The following is a 7,788-nucleotide window of genomic DNA, read 5'->3' as shown; positions in this document are numbered from 1 at the left end:
GGGGGGGGGCATGCTTTTTTTAACATTGGGAGCCCCCCTACCATTCCTAAAGGGTCTGATATCAATGGGGGGGGGCATGCTTTTTTTAACATTGGGAGCCCCCCTACCATTCCTTAGCAAGGCCCCCTACTATACCTAAAGGGTCTGATATCAATGGGGGGGGACCCCAGGCTTTTTTTTTGTAAGCTGATGTTGGAAGGAACCGGGGAAGAAAACATATCAGCAGATAAAACGTCAACTTTAATGTATCAGCGCAAACGTTCCTTTTTTTGGATTTGGATAACTTTATTAGCAAGTCGATGGGGTGGGGGGGATAAACCATAACACTGACTCCAGGTTTGGGGGGCATTCTTCCTTCCACTGACACCAACGACGGGGCATTTATCTTTCCATTGGCACCAATGATGGGCATTCTCCCTTGTGCAGTGGCAGATGGAACATGCCATGGGTCATTAAATGTAGACGGTCCCAGGCCTGAATGATGTGGGAGGAGCCTAGCTCAATTCAAATCTCTACAGTTTTCGGACAGAAGAAGCCCCCCCATGATGTAAGGAAAGGGTGAGGGGCAGTTAGGGTTGTAGAAATGGGGTATGCGACCATGCTTCATGTACCCTAAATATGGCTGAAACGTGAACTCATCCTTCAACAAGCAGCCCGCCGGCCCCCGGCACTCACCATTCTTCATGGCGTATCTTTTTTTTTTTAATGCATCGTTTGTTACCGGTCGGCCATCTTTGTTTTCATTGGCTGAGGATGTTCATTGTTGTGTTTTGTTACATTGTTAATCGTCATGTAAAAACATTCACATATCTTTGAATAACAAGAAACACCCCCAAAAAATACTGAAACATCCTCCGGCGTTTGGCCAAGACGGTGGAAAAATCTGCTGTTTGCTTTTTCATCTTTTATTCTTTCACACATTCCAGTAGCCGTTAAACTGGTCGAACTGGTGCCCGGGGAGGGGAGAGGAGGAGAGAAGTGAGGTGAAAAGAATTTGTCGGAACATTCAATTCGGCAGAAAAACAAACATTTGTGGTTTAGAATTACGCCTCCAGCAACCTCCTTTCTTGTAATCGCTGCTGCCTGCCGTCCAGTTATGGGAAATCTTCAGAAGGAATCGATTCCAAGAGCATCACGATGATTGGGGGGGGGGGGGGAGGAGCTAAAACTGATAAAAAAAGTGTCGGTGAAAGTGTGCAAAAACAATATATATACCCGGATAATGGGATTTGGCTCTAGGTATTGGATTAGTGTTGCCACCTTTTCTTCCAGCTAAACCCAAACACTGTAACGACGCGTGGACATTTTTTGGGGAGAATGAGCCACGGCTTATTCATATGTAAATAGCGCCGCCCATTCATATGTAGATATCACAGTCAGGACTATTTTCAGTGCAAGGCCAGTAGCCCCTATCTTAATTTTGGTTGCCCCTGTCTGCCTGACATCTTGTGTCCAAGGTTCTGCTGCCATGACACCCGGACACAGCATTCAAAACCCGAACTGTCCAGGGGAATCCTGGACAGGTGGAAACCCTATATTGGATCCCAGCGGCGGGGTTCCTGTGTATTTTTTGTGTTTATTTATTCAGTAGCATTTGGGCAATGCCTGTAATATATATAAAATACACATTATGTTGCCAAAAGTATTGGGACGCCTTTCCACGCACATGAACTTTAATGGCATCCCAGTCTTTGCCCGTAGGGTTCAGTATTGGGTTGGCTCCGCCCTTTGCCGCTATAAAAGCTCCGCCTCTTCTGGGAAGGTGTCCACAAAGGTTTAGGAGTGTGTCTATGGGAATGTTGGACCATTTGTGAGGTCAGGTACTGATGTTGGGGGAGGGGCTCGCAGTCTCCACTCTAATTCATCCCAAAGGTGTTCTATGGGGTTGAGGTCAGGACTCTGTGCAGGCCAGTCAAGTTGTCACCTGCAACGCGTGGGATGACGTGGTGTAAAGCGCGCCGCCGCTGGACTCTAGAGAAGGGGAGACGTGTTCTCTGGAGGGACCAATCACGCTTCTCTGTCTGGCAATCCGATGGACGTGTCCGGGTTTGGCGGTTGCCAGGGGAACGGTACTTGCCTGACTGCATTGTGCCAAGTGTAAAGTTTGGTGGAGGGGGGATTATTGCTCAGCTCTGCGAGCTCTCGCAAGCCGAGGTGCCGAGAAGAAAGTGACATGACACACTGCTCGCAAAGGCAGCGCGCCACCGCTCCGCGCTGCTTCGCGTGCAGTGTGTCACGGCCTTTAGAGCGGAGACTGCGAGCCCCTCCCCCAACATCAGTACCTGACCTCACAAATGGTCCAACATTCCCATAGACGCACTCCTAAACCTTGTGGACGCCTTCCCAGAAGAGGCGGAGCTGTTATAGCGGCAAAGGGCGGAGCCAACCCAATACTGAACCCTACGGACTAAGACTGGAGCGCCATTAAAGTTCATGTGCGTGTAAAGGCGTCCCAATACTTTTGGTAATATAATGTATTTCTACCCACACAGGTAAAGATTATGATATGTTGTGTCGGTGTTGATATGTACACAGCACGGCTATGCATACCGGTGAAGCTCACCTAACAGGTCACTATCTGTACAATCTGCATTAGATCCAGCAACATGTATGTGATGCGATGGGTGGGATGGGATATGGCTGACTACAGATCCCATCATGGATTGATGGGATCTGTAGTCCTCTATTGCCTTTTCCCATGTCACGCGTCCCTTTAAGAACTAGTATCGGTACTTGGTCTCTGCGCGCACCTGAGGGGGAAGTACTTGTACGCGGTCTTTAAAGAATTGGTATTGGGACGTCCCTGGGTATAGCTTAGCTGTCAGCCAATAGGAAGAAAGCTCCAGTCAGTCGGGAAAGGAAGGAACGATGTAACCGTAAAGGTTTTCACAGCTGCTATCTAGAGATCTGTTGCAGAGAAAGAGTGCAGTGAACAGCTTCCGTCGGCCTCTGCGCACAGGTACTATGTCACTGTGAAGGCCGAATTCCCCTTTCTGACCTCGTTTGATGTCACACCCGTATCACAATACAGCGGAGTGTTCCAGGCCGATAGGTGCACAGCTCCCTGGGGGGGGATTGCATATAGAATGATGTCATTGTAGACCTGACAAGCCGATCCGCGATTTCATTTGTGTGCAGCGCTCGTCTAGTGATGGCTGCCCCGTGAAATTGAGTCACATGATAAGAGGGTGTTCCCCTTTAACCACCCGCTGCACATAAACGGCCAGTCTGCCGCCCCATTGTTGCCGGTACGTCCGTCCGTGTTTACCGCGTGCCCAGCGCGCGCACCAGCTGTTGCTCCCGCTGACAGCAGAAAGCGGTGGCCTCAGGGACAGGGCCAATCACACCGGGCCTGAGCCTTGTGATCACTGTGATTGGTTATCAACCTTTACATTGCCAGGCCCTCCCCTTCCTCTCGCTACAGAAGTAAAGGAAGTCACCTGTGGGTGAATCATTCACCACTTCCTGCTGAAAACAAGCTGCAGCAGCAGCAACGCAATAATAATGAAGTGTTACTTTTTTTTAACCCTTTCACTCCCTCTCCTCTACAGTATATGTCAGCCCCATTCTATCTCTGCTCTGACCTGCGCATTAACCCCTTCACCTCCCTCATCCTCCACATCCGTACATTAACCCCTTCACCTCCCTCATCCTCCACATCTGTACATTAACCCCTTCACCTCCCTTATCCTCCACATCTGTACATTAACCCCTTCACCTCCCTTATCCTCCACATCTGTACATTAACCCCTTTACCTCCCTTATCCTCCACAACTGTACATTAACCCCTTTACCTCCCTTATCCTCCACATCTGTACATTAACCCCTTCACCTCCCTCATCCTCCACATCTGTACATTAACCCCTTCACCTCCCTCATCCTCCACATCTGTACATTAACCCCTTCACCTCCCTCATCCTCCACATCTGTACATTAACCCCTTCACCTCCCTCATCCTCCACATCTGTACATCAACCCCTTCAGCTCCCTTATTCTGCACATCTGTACATTAACCCCTTCATCCCCACCCTCCCACTGTATGTGCCCGGTAGATTAACCCCTTCATCTTCATCCTCAACACTGTATGTGACCTGTACATTAACCCCTTCCCCTCTCTAATCCTCCACATCTATACATTAACCCCTTCACCTCATTTATTCTGTACATCTGTACATTAACCCCTTCATCCCCATCCTCCCACTTTATGTACCTGGTAGATTAATCCCTTCATCTCCACCCTCAATGCTGTATGTGACCTGTACATTAACCCCTTCCCCTCTCTAATCCTCCACATCTATACATTAACCCCTTCACCTTCCTCATCCTGCACATTAACCTCTTCATCTCCATCCTCCCACTCTATGTAACCTGTACATTAACCCCTTCAGCTCCCTTTTCCTGCACATCTGCACATAAACCCCTTCATCCCCACCCTCCCACTGTATGTGATATGTAAATTAACCCTTTCATCCCCACCTCCCTCTGTGTGTGAACTGTTTAATGTATTGAGCGCACCATTACCAAGCTCCATGTTTGAACCCCCTCAATGCTGGCATGTTTCCTCATTTCCAAAAAATTGCAGGAACAAAAAATTATCATCTTGGGGGGGGGAGGGGGATTTTAGTACTATCCTGGCATTTTATATGCTATGTTTTATAACACAGAGTAAGGGAAACCTTTACATAGTATACAGTGCACTGGGTTCCTGTTGCATAAACGTTGTTGTCAGTCACACTGTCACATCATTGAACCTGAGCATGGACATGAAGTGGGGCTGAAGGCTGAGTTCACCTTTCTGGCCTTGTTTCATGTCAGACTCATATTCAGCACATAACATGAAACCAGAAGTGGTCCAAGGAAGGAAAACCGGGGAATCGGTGACAGGGTCATAGGTGGGCTCATTGATGTACATGGGGAGGGAAGTCTGGTTGATGGGTGGGGGGAGGGAAGTCTGGCCCGTGTAGTCCGATCCAATAGAAGAGATAACGGAGATCAAATTGCTGCTAAAGTGAATGTTGATTCTGATAGAAAGGAGTCTGAACACTCAGAGCATCCCAGGTTGTTGTGTATGGGGCTGTGTAGCTGCAGACTGGTCAGGGGGTCCACGCTGACCCGTGTCCACCGCCAGAAGCGCCTACAATGGGCACATGAGGATCAGAACTGGAGCACGGGGCAATGGAAGAAGGTGGCCTGGTCTGATGGATCATCATGTGGATGGCCGGGTGCGTGTGTGTCACTTACCTGGGGAAGAGATGGCACCAGAATGTACTATGGGAATAGGACAAGCCGGCAGAGGCAGTGTGATACTTTAGGCAATGTTCTGCTTGGAAACATCGGGTCCGGCCATTCATGTGGATATAACTCTGACAGGTACCACCGACCTAAACATTGTAACTGACCAAGTACCCCCCCTTCATGGAAACGGTATTCCCTGATGGCAGTGGCCTCTTTCAGCAGGATAATGAGCCCGGCCACACTGCAATGGTTGAAGAATGGTTTGAGGAACACAACAACGAGTTTGAGGTGATGACTTGTCCTCAAATCTCCAGATCTCAATCCAATCGATCATCTGTGGGATGTGCTGGAAGAACAAGTCCGATCCATGGAGGCCGATCACCTCACCACTTACAGGGCATACAGGATCTGCTACTGACGGCTTGGTGCCAGATACCACAGCATACCTTCAGAGGTCTAGTGGGGTCCATGCCTGGCCGGGTCAGGAGAAGGGGGACCTACTCAATATTAGGGGGGGGTCATCCAGATACCACAGCATACCTTCAGAGGTCTAGTGGGGTCCATGCCTGGCCGGGTCAGGAAAAGGGGACCTACTCAATATTAGGGGGGTCATCCAGATACCACAGCTTACCTTCAGAGGTCTAGTGGAGTCAATGCCTGGCCGGGTCAGGAGAAGGGGGACCTACTCAATATTAGGGGGGTCATCCAGATACCACAGCGTACCTTCAGAGGTCTAGTGGGGTCCATGCCTGGCCGGGTCAGGAGAAGGAGGACCTACTCAATATTCGGTGGGGGGGTCATCCAGATACCACAGCGTACCTTCAGAGGTCTAGTGGAGTCAATGCCTGGCCGGGTCAGGAGAAGGGGGACCTACTCAATATTAGGGGGGTCATCCAGATACCACAGCGTACCTTCAGAGGTCTAGTGGGGTCCATGCCTGGCCGGGTCAGGAGAAGGGGGACCTACTCAATATTAGGGGGGGGTCATCCAGATACCACAGCATACCTTCAGAGGTCTAGTGGGGTCCATGCCTGGCCGGGTCAGGAGAAGGGGGACCTACTCAATATTAGGGGGGGTCATCCAGATACCACAGCATACCTTCAGAGGTCTAGTGGGGTCCATGCCTGGCCGGGTCAGGAGAAGGAGGACCTACTCAATATTAGGGGGGTCATCCAGATACCACAGCTTACCTTCAGAGGTCTAGTGGAGTCAATGCCTGGCCGGGTCAGGAGAAGGGGGACCTACTCAATATTAGGGGGGTCATCCAGATACCACAGCGTACCTTCAGAGGTCTAGTGGGGTCCATGCCTGGCCGGGTCAGGAGAAGGAGGACCTACTCAATATTCGGGGGGGGGGTCATCCAGATACCACAGCGTACCTTCAGAGGTCTAGTGGAGTCAATGCCTGGCCGGGTCAGGAGAAGGGGGACCTACTCAATATTAGGGGGGTCATCCAGATACCACAGCTTACCTTCAGAGGTCTAGTGAAGTCAATGCCTAGGCGGGTCAGGAAAATGGGGACCTACTCAATATTAGGGGCGGGGTCATGAGGTTACAGCTGAGTGTTGTATATAACTTCAGGTACAACTCGTATAAAAATATATTTCCTCGTTTACTCATTAGAATTATTATCGCTTCTTGTCGGGGAACTTTGGACTTATAGCTTCAGGTTGATGCACCTTCATCCCTCTTCCTCCCGGAGGAGTTGATCGCCGAGCTCGTCGGCCGCGGTGAACACATGTGCGTTATCTCTGGCCCGGTATCAAGCAGACCATAAAACACTTCTGCGTTTATAATGATGGATCTGCTGATACTCTTAGAGGTGCCCCCGTCTATACTTCCTGTATCTTCTACTTCCTGCTGGTCAGGTGGGTGACCACGGATGATGCAATCATACAAATCTGAGCGCCGCCACGCCATTACTTGTCTGACACGGATCAGGCCTCTGTATTATAATGTCCACACAGTCCCAGTGAGTGATCGCTTGGGGAGGAAGGATGGGAGAATGGTGATGGAGGTCTTCTTCCTGGATGCTCCCCTGGACCTTGGCAACAGTCGTTTGACTTAAAGGGTTCCATCCCGCTCCTGATAACCAGATCCACCTAGAAGATTGTAAACTGAACATGCCCATAGGATGGACTTCCTCATTGCAGTGACACCATTTCACTCAGCCCTGTGAATATGCACTTCCTGGTGTCACCACTGTCTGAACTACAACCTAACAAGTGATTGGGTTTATGTAGCAGTGCCAAATCAGACAGGTTTTAAATGAATACACTGCCAGTGTTGCCATGACAGATTCAAATTAAGGTATCGGGATAAATTTCGATTTTGTTCTTGCTTAATATGAAAACCGAGAGCTCTCCGCTGTATATGTCGTAACATGTACTCAGCATTTCTGTCTGCTTTGCTCGCTTTTAATCACTTTAAGTCTCTCGCATTCAAACAGGTATTCCAGGCTTAGAAAAACCTGAGCTAACGCTCGCCGCTGATTGGTCACAGATAACCGTGTTTGACCGTCTATTGGCTGAGCCTAGCTGTCACTAAACACCCC

The sequence above is a fragment of the Nanorana parkeri genome, unplaced genomic scaffold (assembly GCF_000935625.1).
Source record: "Nanorana parkeri isolate BGI_ZX_2015 unplaced genomic scaffold, ASM93562v1 scaffold81, whole genome shotgun sequence".
NCBI classification, from domain to species: Eukaryota; Metazoa; Chordata; class Amphibia; order Anura; family Dicroglossidae; genus Nanorana; species Nanorana parkeri.
The sequence above is the reverse complement of the archived record's forward strand: the minus strand, read 5'-3'. Positions refer to the sequence as shown.